The sequence below is a fragment of the Manis pentadactyla genome, chromosome 3 (genome assembly GCF_030020395.1).
Source record: "Manis pentadactyla isolate mManPen7 chromosome 3, mManPen7.hap1, whole genome shotgun sequence".
NCBI classification, from domain to species: Eukaryota; Metazoa; Chordata; class Mammalia; order Pholidota; family Manidae; genus Manis; species Manis pentadactyla.
Window position 1 is genome coordinate 154,719,432 of NC_080021.1, and position 20,692 is coordinate 154,740,123.

Here is a 20,692-nt window from a genome sequence, read left to right on the forward strand (position 1 = left end):
GAAAAAGATATTTCATGCAAACAATAGGGAGAAAAAAAGCAGGTGTTGCACTACTAGTATCAGACAAAATAGACTTCAAAACAAAGAAAGTAACAAGAGATAAAGAAGGACATTACATAATGATAAAGGGCTCAGTCCAACAAGAGGATATAACCATTATAAATATATATGCACCCAACACAGGAGCACCAGCATATGTGAAACAAATACTAACAGAACTAAAGGGGGATATAGACTGCAATGCATTCATTCTAGGAGACTTCAACACACCACTCACCCCAAAGGATAGATCCACTGGGCAGAAAATAAGTAAGGACACGGAAGCACTGAACAACACAGTAGAGCAGATGGACCTAATAGACATCTATAGAACTCTACATCCAAAAGCAACAGGATACACATTCTTCTCAAGCGCACATGGAACATTCTCCAGAATAGACCACATACTAGGCCACAAAATCAGCCTCAGTAAATTCCAAAAGATTGAAATTCTACCAACCAACTTTTCAGACCACAAAGGTATAAAACTAGAAATAAACTGTACAAAGAAAGCAAAGAGGCTCACAAACACATGGAGGCTTAACAACACACTTCTAAATAGTCAATGGATCAACAACCAAATTAAAATGGAGATCCAGCAATATATGGAAATAAATGACAACAACAACACAAAGCCCCAACTTCTGTGGGATGCAGCGAAAGCAGTCCTAAGAGGAAAGTATATAGCAATCCAGGCATATTTAAAGAAGGAAGAACAATCCCAAATGAATGGTCTAATGTCACAATTATCGAAATTGGAAAAAGAAGAACAAATGAGGCCTAAGGTCAGCAGAAGGAGGGACATAATAAAGATCAGAGAAGAAATAAATAAAATTGAGAAGAATAAAACAATAGCAAAAATCAATGAAACCAAGAGCTGGTTCTTTGAGAAAATAAACAAAATAGATAAACCTCTAGCCAGACTTATTAAGAGGAAAAGAGAGTCGACACAAATCAACAGAATCAGAAACGAGAAAGGAAAAATCACGACGGGCCCCACAGAAATACAAAGAATTATTAGAGAGTACTATGAAAACCTATATGCTAACAAGCTGGGAAACCTAGGAGAAATGGACAATGTCCTAGAAAAATACAACCTTCCAAGACTGACCCAGAAAGAAACAGAAAATCTAAACAGACCAATTACCAGCAACAAAATTGAAGCAGTAATCAAAAAACTACCAAAGAACAAAACCCCCGGGCCAGATGGATTTACCTCGGAATTTCATCAGACATACAGAGAAGACAAGACATAATACCCATTCTCCTTAAAGTTTTCCAAAAAATAGAAGAGGAGGGAATACTCCCAAACTCATTCTATGAAGCCAACATCACCCTAATACCAAAACCAGGCAAAGACCCCAACAAAAAAGAAAATTACAGACTAATATCCCTGATGAATGTAGATGCAAAAATACTCAATAAAATATTAGCAAACCGAATTCAAAAATATATCAAAAGGATCATACACCATGACCAAGTGGGATTCATCCCAAGGATGCAAGGATGGTACAACATTCGAAAATCCATCAACATCATCCACCACATCAACAAAAAGAAAGACAAAAAAACACATGATCATCTCCATAGATGCTGAAAAAGCATTCGACAAAATTCAACATCCATTCATGATAAAAACTCTCAACAAAATGGGTATAGAGGGCAAGTACCTCAACATAATAAAGGCCATATATGATAAACCCACAGCTAACATCATACTGAACAGTGAGAGGCTGAAAGCTTTTCCTCTAAGATCGGGAACAAGACAGGGAGGCCCACTCTTCCCACTGTTATTCAACGTGGTACTGGAGGTCCTAGCCACGGAAATCAGACAAAACAAAGAAATACAAGGAATCCAGATTGGTAAAGAAGAAGTCAAACTGTCACTATTTGCACATGACATGACATTGTACATTAAAAAAACCCTAAAGACTCCACTCCAAAACTACTAGAACTGATATCGGAATACAGCAAAGTTGCAGGATACAAAATTAACACACAGAAATCTGTGGCTTTCCTATACACTAACAATGAGCCAATAGAAAGAGAAATCAGGAAAACAATTCCATTCACAATTGCATCAAAAAGAATAAAATACCTAGGAATAAACCTAACCAAAGAAGTGAAAGACCTATACCCTGAAAACTATAAGACACTCTTAAGAGAAATTAAAGAGGACACTAACAAATGGGAACTCATCCCATGCTCTTGGCTAGGAAGAATTAATATTCTCAAAATGGCCATCCTGCCTAAAGCTATCTACAGATTCAATGCAATCTTTATCAAAATACCAACAGCATTCTTAACGAACTGGAACAAATACTTTTAAAATTCATATGGAAACACCAAAGACCCCAAATAGCCAAAGCAATCCTGACAAAGAAGAATAAAGTAGGGTAGATCTCACTCCCCAACTTCAAGGTCTACTACAAAGCCGTAGTAATCAAGACAATTTGGTACTGGCACAAGAACAGAGCCACAGACCAGTGGAACAGATTAGAGACTCCAGACATTAACCCAAACATATATGGTCAATTAATATTTGATAAAGGAGCCATGGACATACAATGGGGAAATGACAGTCTCTTCAACAGATGGTGCTGGCAAAACTGGACAGCTACATGCAAGAGAATGAAACTGGATCACTGTCTAACCCCATACACAAAAGGGGAGAGCCTAGTAAACATAATGTTCTTCATGTAATTGTAGATTAATGATAACAAAATAAAAAAAATTTTTAATAAAAAGAAATACACATGAAACATTGAAAAAAAATCAACTGGCCATATTTATTTAGGTCTATTTCTGGACTCTCTATTCTGTTTCTTTGATCTATATATCTACCCTTTTCCAATACCACATTGCTTTCTGCTCCTCAGAAAAGGTGATTCTTCCAGTTTTATTCTTCTTTTTCAAAACTCTTTTCCCTGTTCTTGATCCTTTGCTTTTTAATAGGAATTTTAGAATTAATCTGTGTATATCTACTAAAGTCTTATAGGAATTTTTGCTGAATTGCATTAAATCTAAAGATGAATTTGAAGATAAATGAACCTCTGCTATGTTGCAGCTTCCAAAACATGGACGTGGTATGTCCTTCCATTTAGATTTTAGATTTTTTTTCATCAATGCTTTTTGCAGTTTTTAGTATATAGTTCCTGTATGTGTTTTATTAAATCTATTACAAAGTATTTCATTTTTTAAAGCAATGGTAAATAGTGTTGCTTTTTTTCATTCCAGTGCCCAACTGAACATTAATAGTATATAGAAATACAAACTGACTTTTGAGTGTTGGCTTTGTATACTCTGATCTTCCTTTATTAGTTCTAGGACTTTTTTGTGGATCCTTGGGATTTTCTATGTAGACAATCATGTCATCTGTGAATAGGGACTGCCTTAGTTCTCCACCATATATGCCTTTTAATTCCTTTTCGTGCTTTATCATATTGGCTAGGACTTCTAGTATGGTTTTAACTAGTAGTAATGACAGTGGACCACCTTTTCTTGTTCCTGGTCTTAAGCATTCATTTTTTCATGATTAAATAAAATTTTTGCTGTAGGTTATTTTGTAGATGCTCTTTATTAGGTTGAAAGAGTTCTATTTCTAGTTTAAATAGATGTTTACTTTTTGTCAAATGATTTTCTATTTCAACTGATATGACTATGAATGAAGTGGATTATATTGATTGATTTCTAATATTAAATAAGACTCACATTCTCAGGATAAACCCCAGATTTTTTTTAAATATTGGTGGATTTATTATGTTTATATTTTATTAAGGATTTTTTCATATATGTTTACGAAGGATACTGGTCTTTATTTTCCTTTTCTTATGCCTTCTTTGTCTGGTTTCAGTGTCAGAGTAATGCTGGCTGAGGCATTAAATGAGAAGTTTTTCATCCTCACCTATTTTCTGGAAGAGATTGTGTAGTGTTTTTTTTGAGAGTTGGAATAATTCACCAATGCATCTATCTGCATTTGGAAATTTACTTTTTGAAAGGTTTTAAACTATGGATTCACTTTCTTTAACAGCCATAGAAAAGTTCAAATTATCTGTTTTGTTTTGGTGAGTGCTGATCATTTTTGTTTTTTGAGGAACTGGCCATTTCATCTGATTTAATTTACTCTGAAGAGTTGTTTGTAATGCTCCCTTATTATCCTTTTAATGCCTAATTCTGTAATGATATTTTCATTCCTGATATTCATACTTTGTGTCTCTCTTGTTCTTTTTGCCAGTCTTTGTACATTACCAATTTTATTCATCTTTCAAAGAACCAGCTTTTGGTTTATTAATTATTTTATTGGTTTACTGTTTTCAACATGACTGATTTCTTACCTTTATTACCACCTTCCTTTTCCTTGCTTTGTATTTGTTTTGCTCTCTTTTTTCTAGTCTCCTAAGGTAGAAGCATAGATTATTGATTTGAAAATTGTCTTCTTTTTTAATATAAGCATTTGATGCCATTACGTCACTTCTCGGTACTGTTTTATCTGCATCCCACAAATTTTAATATGTTGTATTTCCATTTTCATTTAGTTCAGAATATTTTTTAGTTTTCCTTGAAATTTTCTCTTTGATTCACAGATTTAGAAGCATATTGTTTGATTTCCAAGGGTTTCAAGATTTTCCTGTTATCTTTCTGTTATCAATTTTTAGTATAACTCTTTATGACTAGGGAACATACTTTGCACAGTTTCAATTCTTTTACATTTTGTCATTTTTGTTTTAATGACCAGGATATGGTCTACCTTAGTGAATGTTTCATGCACTTGAAAAGAATACCTATTCTGCTGATGGTTAGAGAGTTCTATAAATGTCTATTAGATCCAGTTTATGGTTAGTGTTATTCAGTATTTCCACATTCTTGCTGATTTTCTGTATAAGCAGCTTATTTCTGTCTGTTTTATCAGTTTCTGAGAGAAGACTGTTGATGTCCGCAACTATAATTCTGGATTTCTCTATTTCCCCTTCCTGTTCTACAAATTTTTGTTTCACTACTTTGAAGCTGCATTATTAGGACCATACACATTTAGGACCATGTCTTTTTAGTAAATTGACTTCACATAATTTCAGTTTTCAAAGACTTTGCATTCAGATTCATAGTTGAATTCAGATTCACTGCATGCTCAGCTCAGGGTTGAGCCCAGTAGTTCAGACATAACTTTTGAAGGTCATTTTGTCTGATTCTACCCTCTCTTTGATTTCCCTACTACTTTCCATCTTCTTTGGGATTCTTTTTGGCCAGCAACTTGGGGACTTATTTACTCCATTCTGCCACACATTCCCCATGTCTGCCTCTGTATCTGGGGAGAGGGAGTGTCAAGCAGTGGGAAGACAGAGAAGAAAGAAAACCAATGGTGTTTTCCCCTACTCTCAGAACCTCTTCTCCAAGTGAGAGGATTGTTACCCTCTAAGTTTCGGAGTCCTACTGGTCATCTTATTACTGCCTGCCACTGAAACCCCAGGATGGAATTCCTGGCAGCTATGGCAGAATGGAGAAAAGAAAGATCTTTTAAGATCTGGATCTTTAAGGGGACTTGGGAAGTGGGAGATCCAATGTAAATTTTTGGAAAGCATCATAGGAGATGTTGATGCATTTCTGCACTTGACAGCATTCCTCAGAATATGGTCAAGCACCTATAGATTACCTGAAGATGTTCTACACCAGGTCACCCCAATAACAGCTAAACTTTAAGAAATCTGGGTTCTTAATCAGAGATTGTCAATTCGAATGTCTCCACGGGCCACATAAGTGATATGTAGATTAAGTAGTCAGTTGGACCTAAGACATCAGGGAATGATGGGGAAAGTGGTGAACTAGACAGTTCACGTCTGTTGTGGGAAGTCTGCACTAAACTCCAAACAACTATTCCTGTGGGGGAATGCAGGTCCAATGGTGCCAGGACTGTAATTTTTCAGTAACACAGCAACAATCTGGATTTTTATATAAAATCTCCTAATTTTTAAACGTTAGTAAAATAATTCAAAAATAAAACTGCAGGCATCAGTTTACTATTTTTGGTCTAGAGAGAAACTGGTAGCATTTCTATAAAGTAATTTGATTGTGCCTATATAGTATATCCTTGTGGGTATATATGTGTGCTTATATTACATATACAATATAATTATATGTGTGTGTGTATATATAAATATATCTTTGAAAAATTTTCTCTGTCCTTGAGATACCTGGAGATCCCCTACATGTAGCAAAACTGTTCAAAAGCTTTGTGTTGTAGCAACATATGTAAAATATAACACCAACTGGTGTTTGGAAAGAGATATTTGCCAACATACAAGATGTTGCCCATGAACTGGGCTCCCTGAGGTATTACTAACAACTCGCTTCTCTTTAAGACATATCGTTTCATGGAACTTGCCAAGCTTCCTTTTCCCTCATAATAATATCCTTTATCAAAGCCTCTTCTTTCAACAAGAACCCACCCAGAGGAACTGAAACAAGGGGAGAAGGTTAGTAAAAGAGAGAAAAATCTTAAAAATTATAATTTGTTTAGCAGCAGACTCACAGACTCCAAGAAGGGACTAGCAGTTACCAAAGGCGGGGGGCTGGGGAAGGGTGGGTGGGGAGGGAGGGAGAAGGGGATTGAGGGGTATCATGATTAGTGCACATGGTGAGAGTGGGGTCACAGGGAAGATAGAGTAGCAAAGAGAAGACAAGTAGGGACTCAGGCATTTTACTACACTGATGGACAGTGACTGCAATGGGGTATGGGGAGGGGATTTGATAATAAGGGTGAATGTAGTAACCACGTTGTTTTTCTTATGAAACCTTCATAAGAGTGTATATCAATGATATCTTAATAAAAAAATGAAAAAAATTGTAATTTGTTGCCAAGAGTTTTTAATTTGCAAGTTACTGAAGGGTCTATGGTATGTCTCATTTGTTTTTAATTTCAAAGTGATGTGGTCTGAGGGAGATAATGAAATGCAATGTATGCTACAAACATTTTTATGTAAAAACCAGTTCTTAATTAAATATCAATTATGTAGACATATATATATCAATAACAGGAAATCAGTAGTTAGTTATACATTAATGATACCATATTCTAATGTTAGCAAAGAAATTCATTAATACATATAAATTCACAATTAGTTCCAAGCTGACTGACTGAATTAGTGAGAACATATTGCTATTGAAACTAAAGTTAAATACTTTCAAAAATATATTTGAGTGCATGACATAGAAAGAAGCTTGAACCTTGGAGTCAGATAAACCTGGATATGAATTCTAGGCTCTTAACTTACTAGAATATGACCTTAAGCCTTGGTGTCTTCATCTGTAAAATGCAGTTAATGACAAAAGTTTCTAACTCAGCTTTTCTGGTTGCAAGGAACAAAGTCTCAACTTGTTACCTTAATTAATAGGGTGGGATTTTGTGGAATGAAGTAGTTTGTAAGAATACATTTGAGAATGAGAACACAGAAATTTTGACCATGAAGCTAAGCCTTAAAAGAAATCCAGGAAACACTGACCAGACTTCAGGAACATATGTTGCTCAGAATCCAAAGAAGGTATATGGCTTGTCATATAGCTTGTCACTACCCCAGCCCAACTATTCCTTTTCAGTGGCTTCTTCATCTGCCATATATGTAGATATACTTTTTTTTTTTTTAGGGGAAAGCGCGAATGCAGTCCCCCACTACCATAATTTATGCAGTCGAGTTTCTCACATTTGGGGAAATCACACAGGTCAGCATATCCGGAGTGCTATGGATCAGCCTCGACCTGGGAAAACCACCTTCGTGATCATGGTATCTCCCCTGCCAGGTAAGTATATATTTTTTCTAACTATATCCTCTAGGTTCTATTTTCTCATTACCCTGGCTTATCTATAACTTCTAATCACTCATGACCATCATGACCCCACCAGATTATTTCTACTTCATAACCTATAAGCTCCTGCTCCTATTTAAGGAGAATTATTACTTGGTTCTTACATATTCAAATTACTAAATTCAAGATTATTTAAAAGAATCTGATAGTGCTGGTAATTCTCTGTTTGTGAACAACTATTTGCTCTATTTCAAGGGATACTAACCAGTCTGTGAATAAGTCACATTTGAGCTAGTTGCCCTAATCTGTTATGATTCAAATTCATTTTTAAAAATCAAATTAATACCATTTTTTGGCATATATGTCCTAATTATTTGTGATGTGCACTCCCCCTGGTTAGGATCCAACAACACAGAGGGATAAAATTTCTAACACCAAGTTTCAGTAGCTTTGGCTAACTACCACACAGATTATTTATAAATCATCTTTTGCATAATAGGCCTAAAAGTATCCTACCAATGCAAATTCTAAAACACACCTGCATTGTTTATAATAGAATTCAAATGTACACTTTGATATTTACTGTATTCAACCAAGATTATTTCCTTGAGAGACTCCTAGAAACTGGTGAATACTATATTTTTCAGAGGATGGTTCCAGACATCTTGGACTTATTCAGTTAAGTAAGTAAAGAATAAAATCCCCATCATTTTTCCTTTCCCTTTCTCTTGGCTCTGAGCCTTCAATAAGCAGAAGGTTAAAAGAAACCAAACCAACATATTTCCCAGCCTCTTAGTTTTATTTATGTATTTAGTTTTTACAAGGTTCAGTGAGCAAGGCATGGCTTTTAAATGAAAGATCACTATCACATGAGTGCTACATCTGACTTGGAACTTGATTAAAACCAAATCTGTTCATTGACCAACAGGTCAATTGTTCCCTGTCCAAGTACTGGGGAACGTTTAAGAGCACACATAAACACACAGCCATCAAACTGATTTGAATTGGCTTAAATAAACAAAATCTGGCTTAAATGAGAATTTGTTCAGCAGTGTCTCTCAGCTTTCAAAAAGCTCTGAAAGGAAATTTCACAGCTTGAATGACTCAAAAGTCTTCCAGTTAGTGGATTTATTTATTAATCAAATGTAAATCAGAAGGAACTTAAATTAGCTTTGCTTTCAGGAACCTTTAAAAGGTACATTTTCATATTGACTTGGAATAGCCCTAAATAATTTTCTGAAATTCAGCAACAACAATTTGTCAATGTAAAGATGTGTGGGCCTTTGGAACTTAAAGATCATTGTCTTCATTACTTCCTCCACTTCACAGAGAAGGGAAGCCAACACAGAAAAAGAAAGAAGAAATCTGCCCAATGTGCACACTTAGAGAGCAGCAGAATTCAGATTAGAACCTATACCTTTTGAGGCAAAAATTTTTTCTTTGGGGAGGGGAGTTAATTCTGTAGAAGCAACTACAATCTTGAAAGCGTATTCTCTTTGACCAAGAAATAACACTTTCATGACTCAACAGTATAGAAGTACTAATATAAATGTGTAAAAAGTAATATGGACCAGTTTATTAAGTGATATAGAGTGAAAAATTGGAAGCAACTTACATGTCCAATAATAGGGGAATTATTGAGTATAAGATTCCATCATTATGCAATGGAATAAAACAGCTGTTGAAAAGAATAGAGTATATTTAAATATTCTGACATGGTTCATACACTGTAAAGTGAAAAAAAAATTTCAGATCAAACAGCAAATACGACCTCATTTTTTTTGTTGTTAAAAAATAAATTAAAATCTGTGTGTGTGTGTGTGTGTGTGTGTGTGTGTGTGTGTGTGTGTGTGTGTGTGTGTGTGATGTCTGGAAAGACACACACCATTCTTAATAGTGGTTAGATATAGAGGGATTTTTAAAAATTAAAAGCAGCACAACAAAAGGCCTGCAGAAAAACAATAAAATAATCCATGCAGCATGCCAATAACCTGAGGTATTCAGCATGCAAGAAAAGCTCCTGAGCTGCAAAGAGCCAACACATGAGCAGTGGAAGCAACCATGGGAGGACTGGATTTGGCAAGGCTCCATCACTGCATTCATCTCAGCAGCCATCACAACCCCTCCAGTCTTTGATATGGAAAATTATGTTCTCCCCATCTTATATAAAGTGCTATTCAAACCCAAGTTTCATTATCCCCAGCACTCCCCTTCCAACCCGCTGCCTCCTTTAGCTATTCCTAGACAGAAATAGTGGAAAATCACAGCACAGGGTACTGGAAGATCCACCTTCCTTATGAGATAGAATAGACTCAGACTCTTAATAGTGCATTTTGCCTCTATATCTGTTACAACTCAAGAAGAACATTGTAAATGTATTATCTGAGGTTTCTCTGGGCACACATTCCATTGCCATGGGCTTGAGAGCTGTAGACAGGTTGCCTTTTTTGGAAAGCTTAACCTAAGCAAAGTAAAGCAAGAGCTTTAACAGCTACATTAAATCCTTGTGGGGTTTTTTTCTTTTAATGAATTTGAGACAGAAACAACATTTATTATTATTTGTGTATTCCTAGCCTCACTCTGAACCCTTGAGGTCTCTATATCCCAATAAATATGATGGCTTATCTGATCTGTGATTCTGTTTCCTGGACCTGAATTTATGTTTCCTTGCCCACCAAGACACATTATAATTAAAATGTCAAAACAAAAATAGACAATCTTAAAAGCAGCAAGAGAAAACCAACTAATTACATACGAGAGGCCCTCAAAAAAATTATGAGTTGATTTTGCAGCAGAATTTAATAGACCAGAAGGGAGTAGCATGATATATTCAAAGTGCTGAAGGGAAAAAAACAACAACCAAGAATATTTTAACAGGAAGGTTATCATTCAGAATTAGAAGAGAGATAAAGCGTTTTCCCAGATAATAAAATTTAAAGGAGTTCATCACCACTACAGTCTTATAAGAAATGTTAAAGGGACTTCTTTTAAGCAGAAAAGGAAAGGCCATAACTAGAAGAAAGAAAATTGCATTTACTGGTTAAAGCATAGAATAAAGGTAGTGAACTGACCACTTATAAAATAAGCATAAAGGTTAAAACACAAAACTAGGAAAATCAGTTGTATCTAAAATAACTAGTTAAGTGGTACACAAAATAAAAAGATGTAAAATATGAATTCCCAAAAACAAAACAGGGTGGGGGAAAGTACAATGTAGTCCTTTTAGAATGCATTTGATCTTAAGCAACTATTAACTTAAAATAGATTGCTATATAAGGTTATTATATATGAACCACATCCTAATCACAAATCAAAAAACCTACAGAAAATAGAAAGGAATGTAAACAAAAAAATAACAAAAGTCATCAAATAATAAGGGAAGAGAGTAAGAGAAGAAGAAAGGCAAAGAAAAGAACTACAAAAACAACTAGAAAACGATTAACAAAATGGCAGTGAGAAAACTATCAATAATTACTTTAAATGTAATTGGACTAAGTGTTCCAATCAAAAGACAAAGCGTAGCTAAATAGATTTAAAAAATAAAAAAGAAGACCTACCTATATACTGCCTATAGGAAACTCACTTCAGATCTAAAGGAACATATAGATTAAAAGTGAAGGGATGGAAAACACCCCTTACATGCAAGTGGAAACAAAAAATAAGCTAAGTAGCAATACTTTTAACAAGCAAAATAGACTTTAAAACAGGCTGTAACAAGAGATAAAGAACGGCATTACATAATGATAAAGGGATTAATCCAACAAGATATTACAATTATAAATAACTATGCAGTCAATAGAGGAGAACCTAAATATATAAATATTAACACACATACTGAGGGGAATTGACAATGATAGAATAATAGTAGGGGATTTTAATACCCCCACTTAAATCAATGGATAAATCATCCAGTCAGAAAATCAAAAAGGAAAAAGTGGTATTAAATAACACATTAGGTAAGATGGACCTAATAGCTCATACAGAACATTCCTTCCAAACACAGAAAAACAGACATTCTTTTTAAATGCATATGGAGCATTCTATAGGAGAGATCACATATTAGGCCACAAAACAAGTCTCAGTAAATTTAGGAAGATTAATATCATAGGAAGCATCTTTTCCAATCACAACAATATGAAACTAGAAATCAACTACAAGAAAAACTTGGAAAAAAACACAAACACGTGGAGGCTAAATGACGTGCTGCAAAAGCAGTTTTAAGAGGGATGTTTATAGTGATACAGGCCTGCCTTAAGAAAGAAGAAAAACCTCACATAAACAATCTAACTCTACACCTAAAGGAACTAGAAAAATAAGGATAAACAAAGCCCAAAGTTAGAAGAAGGAATAAATAATAAAGATCAGAATGGGAATAAATGTAATAGAGACTAAAGAAAAAAGAAAAGAAAATACCAGTCAAACAAGACCTGGATTCTTTGAAAAGATGAACAAAACTGACAGACCTCTAGGCAAGCTCATCAAAAAACAAGCAAGGGCTGAAATGCATAAAATCATAAATAAAAGAGAAGTTATATATGACACAACAGAAATACAAAAGATTGAAAAGATTACTATGAACAATTAAGTACTAACAAATTTGACAACCAAGAAGAAATGGGTAAGTTCCTAGAAACAGAATGTTCTAAGACTGAATCAGGATGACAGAAAATCTGAACAGAATGATTATTAGTAATGAAATTAAATCAGTAATCAGAAAACTCCCAACAAACACCAGCACCAAGTGGTTTCACAGGTGAATTCTACCAAACATTTAAAAAAGAGTTAATACTATCCTCAAATTATCCTAAAATTACTGAAGAGAAAAGAATACTTCCAAACTCATTCTGTGAGGCCTGCATTACCCGGATACCAAAACCAAAGACTATAAAAAAAGAAAATTACAGGTCAATATCCCTGATGAACATACATGTAAAAATCCTCAGCAAACATTAGTAAACCAAATTCAACAATACACTAAAAGGATCTCATACCATGATCAGGTGGGATTTATTCCAAGAATGCAGGGATCATTCAATATCTGCAAATCAATCAATATGATATACCACATTAACAAAATGAAGGATAAAAATCATATGATTATCTCAATAGATGCAGAAAAAGCATTTGTTAAAATTCAATATCCATTTATGAAAAAACTCTCAACAAAGTAGGTACAGAAGTGAACATACCTGAGCTTAATAAATACCATATACAACAAACCTATAGTGGACATCATACACAATAATGAATATTTGGAAGTGTTTCCTCTAAGATCTACAAGAAAACAAGGATACCTGCTCTCAGCACTTTCATTCAACATTGTATTGGAAGACCTAGCCACAAAAAATCAGTCAAAAAAAAATACATATAAATAGGATAACCATTTTGGTAAGGAAGAAGTAAAACTGTCACTATTTACAGATGACATGATACTACATATAGAAAACCCTAAGATTGTGTAAAAACTTGATTATAACTATTATAACTAATAAATTAATTCAGTAAAGTGCAGAATAAAAATACAGAGAAATATGTTGCATTTTTATACACTAATGCCAACTGACAGAAAGAAAAATTCAGAAAATAATCCCATTTACAATTGCATTAAAAAGAATAAAATACCTAGAAATAAATCTAATCAAGCTGGTAAAAGAGTTGCACTCTGAAAACTTTAAGGCACTGATGAAAAAAATTGGAAATAATACAAAAAAAGAAAATATATACTGTGCTTATGAATTGAAAGAATTAATATTGTTAAAAATGTTCACACTACCCAAAGTAATTTATAGATTTGATGCAATCTCTTTCAAAACACTAATGGAATTTTTCACAGAACTAAAACAAGTAGTCCTAAAATTTCTCAGGAGCCACAAAAGACCACTGAAGAGTCACAGCAATCTTGAGAAAGCACAAAGCTGGACGTATCATACTGCCTGGTTTTAAACTATACTACAAAGGTATAGTTGTTAAAACAGTATGGTATTGGCACAAAACTAGACACATAGATCAATGAAATAAAATAGAGAGCCCAGAAATAAACCCACACTTACATGGCCAATTAATCTACAACAAAGGAGGCAAGAATATACAATGGGGAAAGACAGTCTTCTCAATAAGTGGTTCTGGGAAAACTAGACAGCTTCTTTCAAAAGAATGAAATGACTACTTTATTACACCATATATAAATATAAACTCAAAATGGATTTAGGATTTAAATGTAAGACCTGAAACCATAAAACTCCAAGAAGAAAACATAGGCAATAAATTCTTGATTATTAGTCTTAGCAATATTTATTTAAACCTCTTTCTTCAGGCAAGGGCAATAAAAGCAAAAATAAAAAAATAGGACTACATTAACCTAAAAAGCTTTTTCAGAGCAAAGGAAACCATCAAGAAACTGAAAAGGCAACCTATCGAATGGGATAAGATATTTGCAAGTGATATACTCAATAAGAGGTTAATAGCCAAAAATACATAAAGAATCATACAACTCACCAAAAAACAAACAATCCAATTAAAAAAGTGAGTAGAGGCCTGAATAAACATTTTTCCAAAGAAGACATACAGATGGCAAACTGATGGATGAAAAGATACTCAACATCACTAATCATCAGAGAAATATAAATCAAAACCACTATGAGATATCACCTCACATCAATCAGAATGGCTACTATAAAAAAAAACAAGAAATAACAAGTGTTATCAAGGATATGGAGAAAAGGAAACTCTCATGTAGCTCTGGTAAGAATGTAAATTGGTGAAGCCACTATGGAAAACAGTATGGAGGGTCCAACAAAATGATTTTTGAAAAAAACTACCATACAATCAAGTAATTTCACTTCTAGGAATTTATCTAAAGAAAACAAAAACACTTACGTCAAAAATATACATGCACCCCTATGTTCACTGCAGCATTATTTACAGAAGACAAGATATGGAAGCAAACTAGGAGTCCATCAATAGATGAATTGATAGAGAAGATGTTGTACATGTGACACATAATGAAATATTACTCAGCTATAAAAAAAGCATGAAATCTTGCCATTGTGACAATATGGATGAACTTAGAGGGTATTATGTTAATTGAAGTAAGTCAGACAAATACTGTATGGTTTCACTTGCACATGGAATCTAAAAACAAAACAAAAGAAAACAGAAAGAACACACACATGAGTTTCTTTCTCTATATGTATATATATGTATATATATACAAATAGAGTGATATACAATGTATATATATACAAATAGAGTGATATATGTGTATATATATATATATATGTGTGTGTATATATATATATATATATATATATATACAAAGAATAAACTGGTGTTTGCCAGAGGGGAGAGGGTTCAGGGTTGGGCTAAGTAGGTGAAGGAGATTACATATAAAGGCTTCAAGTTATAAAATAAATAAATAACAGACTTAGAGTATAGCATAGAGAATGCAGTCAATAATATTGTAACAACTTTATATGGTGACAGATGGTAAATAGACTCATCATACTGATCATTTCATAATGTATATAAATGCCATATAATTATGTTATACACATGAAATGAATATTGTATGTCAACTATACATCAATTTTTAAAAAGGGAAATCAAGAAATATCTCAAGGTACACTAAGACTTGTGCATTTTATTATATATACCTCAATATAAAAATTTTGTAAAATTATTTTTAAAAATCTTAAGCAAAAATGAAAATGAGAACAACAACAAAAAGATGGGATGGAGAAAGAGAATTCTATGAGGAAAGTTTGTAGCTATAAATGCGTACACTAAGAAAAAGGAAAGATATTGAATAAACAACCTAACATTACACCTCAAAGGACTAGAAAAAGAACGAAGCCCAAAGTTCCCAGAAGGGGAGAAATAATGCAGAGTAGATCAGAAATAAATGAAATAGAGAATAATAAAAATATTAACAAAACTGGTCCTTTGTTGGGAGGTCCTGATTATTGATTTAGTCTTACTTGTTGGTGCTCTGTTTAGATTTTCTGTCTACATGATTCAGCCTCAGTAAGTTGTATGTTTCTAGGAATTACTCATTTCTTTTAAGTTGTCCAATTTGCTGGCCTATAATTATTCATAGTAGTCTTTTACAATCCTCTGTAATTTTGTAGTATCAGTTATAATGTCTCTTCTTTCATTTATAATTGCATTTTAGTCCTTTTTTCTCTTGGTGAGTCTACCTAAAGTAGTGTCAAGTTTTTTTTTTGGTTTTTTTTTTTGGTATCATTAATGTACAATTGCATGAGCAACATTATGGTTATTACTAGACTCCCCTTATTATCAAGTCCCCACCACATACCCCATTACAGTCACTGTCTATCAGCTACTAGAGTCACTAGTTGTCTTCTCTGTGTTATACTGCCTTCCCCGTGTCCCTGTGTCCCCCTGACTACATTATGTGTGCTAATTGTAATGCCCCATTTTCTCCCTTATCCCTCCCTTCCCACCCATCCTCCCCAGTTCCTTTCCCTTTGGTAACTATTGGTCCATTCTTGGGTTCTGTGAGTCTGCTGCTGCTTTGTTCCTCCAGTTTTTGCTTTGTTCTTATACTCCACAGATAAGTGAAATCATTTGATATTCGCTTTCTCTGCCTGGCCTAAGTATTGTCAAGTTTTATCTTTTCAAAGAACCAACTCAGTTTTGGTTGAAGTTTTCCTCTAAGATCAGGAATAAGACAAGGATGCTCATTCTCACCATTTCTACTCAGAAGAGCACTGAAAATCCCAGCCAGAGCAACCAGGCAAGAAAAAGAAATAAGAAGCTTCCAAATCAGGAAGGAGTAAATAAAATTATGTTTACAAATAACATGATTTTATAAATAGGAATCCCGAAGGACTCCATGAAAAAGTTATTAGCACTAATCAATAAATTCAGTAAAGTTGCAGAATAAAAGATCAACATCGAAAAATTAGTTCTGTTTCTATACACCAACAAGCTATCTGAAAAATAAATAAAACAATTGATTTACAACAGAATCAAAAAGAACAAAATCCTTAGAAATAAATTTAACCAAGGAGTTAAAAAGATAATACTCTGACAAGTATACTGATGAAGAAATTGAAGACAAAAATAAATAGAAAGACATTCCACACTTACAAAGCAAAAGAATATTGTTAAAATGTCTATTCAACTCAAAATCATCTGTAAATAAAATGCAACCCCTTTCAAAATTTCAATGGTATTTTTCATAAAAATAGAAAAAATAGTCATAAAATTCCTATGTAACCACAAAACACCCTGAATAGCCAGAGTAATCTAGAGAAATAGAAAGAAAGCTGGAGGTATCACACTTCCTGTTTAAAAATGTATTAAAAAGCCATAGTAATCAAAACAGTATGGTACTGGCATTTAAAAAAGACAGATTAAGAGAACAGAATTGAGAACCCAGAAATAAACCCATGCATATAAGGTCAACTATTTGACAAGGGAGACAATGATACTTAGTAGGGAAAAGACAGTCTTTTGAATAAATGGTGTTGGGAAAACTGGATATTCATATGCAAAAGAATGAAACTGGACCCCTGTCTTACAGTACTCACAAAAATTAAATTAAAATGGATTAAAGACTTAAATGGGAAACCTGAAACCAGAAAACTCCTAAACACAAACATTGGGGAAAATTTATTTGACATTGCTCTTGGCAATGATTTTTTTTTTTGATACCAAAAGCAGAAGCAATAAAAGCAAAATAAACAAGTGTTATCACACCAAATTAAAAAGCTCCTGCACAGCAAAAGAAATAATCAACAAAACGTAAAGGCAACCAATGGCATGGGAGGAAATATGTGCAAACCATATATCTGAAAGGGGGTTAATATCCAAAATACAAAAGGAACTCATACAATTCAACAGCAAAAAGAAAAAAGCAAAGAAAAGAAAACAGAAATAACACAATTAAAAGCTGAACAAAAGACCAGAACAGACATTTTTCCAAAGATGATATACAAATGCCAACAGGTCTATGAAAGGGTGTTTAATGAACATCACTGAAACACAATGAAATCAGGGAAATGCAAACCAAAACTACAATGAGATATCACCTCACATGTAACAGAATCACTACTATCAAAAAGACAACAGATAATAAATGTTGGTCAGGATGTGAAGGCAAGGGAAGACTTATGCACTGTTGCTGGGAATGTAAATTGGTGCAGCCCTGTGGAAAACAGTATGGAGTTCCCTCAGAAAATTAAGAAGAGAACTACCACATGATCCAGCAATTCCACTTTCAGGTAAGTACCTGAAGGAAATCAAATCACCTCTCAAAGAAATACCTGCACTCTCATGCCCACTGCAGCATTACCTACAATAGTCAAGACAAGGAAACAACCTAAGTGTCTGTGGCAGATGAACAGATCATGAAAGTGTGGTATATATATTTAGTCAAAAAAAAGAAGGAAATTCTGCCATTTGCAGCAACATGGAAGAAAGTTGAAGGCATTATGCTAAGTGAAATAAGTCAGACAGAGAAAGATAAATATTGTATGATCTCACTTAAATGAGAAATGTAAAAAACTGAACTCAGAAACAGAGAGTAGTGGTTTTCAGGGGTGGGGGTGGTAAGGGTAATGGGTGAAGGTGGTCAAAGGGTACAAAGATCCAGTAATAAAGTAAATTCTGGTGATCTAATGTACAGCATTGATTTCAGTTAACAATACTGTATTGTATACTTGAAAGACAGAAGACTTTAAAAGTTCTCATTACACACAAACAAAAAGTGGTAACTGCGAGGTGCCAGATGTGTTAATTAACCTTATTTTGCTAATAATTTCTCAATATACATGTATTGAAATCATCAAATTGTATACCTTAAGCTTATACAACATTCTATCCTAATTGTATCTCTATAAACCTGGAGAGAAAAAAAAAAAGAGACTGTGTAAAATTCATTGTTAAAACTAAGAAAATTTAAGTATTTAATGCACATATTCATATTATAATTTCTTAATTTCAAAAGATAAAGAATTCAAAGAGAGACTTCTGACTAGAAAAGAACAATCACCTAAAGGTTTTCAAACATTCTTTCTGTTTTTTATCATAAAAATAACAAGATATGAAGAACACCAAATACACACACTTAAAGGTACAGGAAAGGAAATCTGAGATTTCCCTTAAAATGAGAAAGTTGAAGCCATTTTTATACCTGGAAACAATGGCTGCAAATCTCCAAATTAGAAATAATATCCAGGGAAATTTGATTCTAGAGAAAAATCACGACTGAATTAGGAAATAAGAATATGTTTGGAGGTCAGTGAGGAAAGTACAAAGTTTTACATAAATGTTCTCCTAATTTTGCTTTAAATTATTTACCTTGTATAATAATTATATACTAGAATGGATTACAAACAATGATAACATCTGTAACTAGAGTTTATCTTAATAGAATAAGCATTCTGGAAAGGAAAAGCATTAAATGCATTCACTTGGTTATCCATGAGCCAAAGATCATGTACATCTACTGCAGAAACAAAAATTGGGATATAAAACAAAACAAAATAAAAGAGCCGTTCTAGAGCTGGAAAATTCAACCTGTAGAATGGTGACAAATATCTCATGGTCAGATTTCAAAACTGTGGAGAAAACAAAAGGAAACTCTATTTCTAAAAGTATGAATTTTGAAGAGCTGTTTCAATAATCTATGCTTACTTTACAGGATGTTTCTACATTTCGAATGGCATATCTTAAAATGACAACTGAAGTTTTTTAATTGGGTTTTGCCTTTCAAATAAAGCCTGAAAATGCTTAGAGAATAAAACAAACAATAACCTCAGATACCCAGATTCTGTTCCTCCAACACAAACATTGAATCATATTCCAGATCACTGGCATTCTTCTCTGTGCAACAGGATTTTGTTCAAAGGATGAGTGTGGGAGATAGGATAAAAAGAAACTATCTTAAATTGCAACAACATAGATTACCTCTAAGAAAGATTTCTGAGCAGTGATAGCTCTTAAACTCTGGAATGGAGGCCTAAGAAAAACTGACCTGTTCTTCTGATGTTGGGACAAATAGAATGAGTGCTCTTGAATCCAAGACAACGTAACTCTTATCAACCAATGAGAAGTTTTACGTGGAAGAAAATTTTCATTGCATACTGTACAAATTTCATTCCAAAATATACTTGTTTCATTTAGCTTCCAAAACATTGCCAAAGACCACTGTCAGGCAATGGGTTTTGTATTTGTGGAATATAGGAGCAGCAAACACTTCCTGAAGGAAAGTATGAATTGGAAGTTTGGATTAACTCTTTGCTATAAGTTTGTGTTAGTGGTAAGTACATTTAAGTGTCAGTCTACTGTTTCAAAATTTGGATGCATCTTTTTTCAGTTGATTAGTTAGTTGGCTAATTATTTTTAACATTTGATTGTATTTGCTGCCCTAGAAATGAGAAAAAAGTAAACTTCTTACAGTAGGAATGCATTGAGTTTAATTAGATCTCTGTCCCATATCAGAGGTAGAGAATATATATTTTCTTGAGAACCATAATAATGGCAACTAATACATACTGAAATCTTGCTATGTGCTAGGAAGTATTTTGAATGCTAAATTCTAAATTATTTCATATAGTATTTATACCAAGACTGGTATAATCCTAATAATGGTAAAATTACTGAAGCAGATACTAAAGTATTCCTTCCATGTACCTTGGACCGCTGGACAAATCTAAACCAAGACAATTTTCAGCTTCATTTTGCAGATGAGGAAAGCAAAGAGCAGAAGGTTAGATTTGCCCATGATGACCCAACCAGCAAGTAAACAAAGTTGGCATTTGAACATAGAACTGCACCGATGACACCACCTCCCCAGTTATACAGCAGTGATTTTATGCAGGAAATCTGAGTT

General features: G+C 33.7%; 1 protein-coding gene and 1 non-coding gene across 2 annotated transcripts in view; both read right to left on the reverse strand.

The window, feature by feature from the left end:
* Nucleotides 1–20,692, reverse strand: part of PGM5 (phosphoglucomutase 5) — a 185,128-nt gene that overhangs the window by 99,545 nt on the left and 64,891 nt on the right. The gene's annotated exons all lie outside the window — the stretch shown is intronic.
* On the reverse strand, nt 7,672–7,835 carry LOC118933773 (U1 spliceosomal RNA). The gene has a single exon (XR_005033235.2). It is a non-coding gene; the product is annotated as a U1 spliceosomal RNA (small nuclear RNA).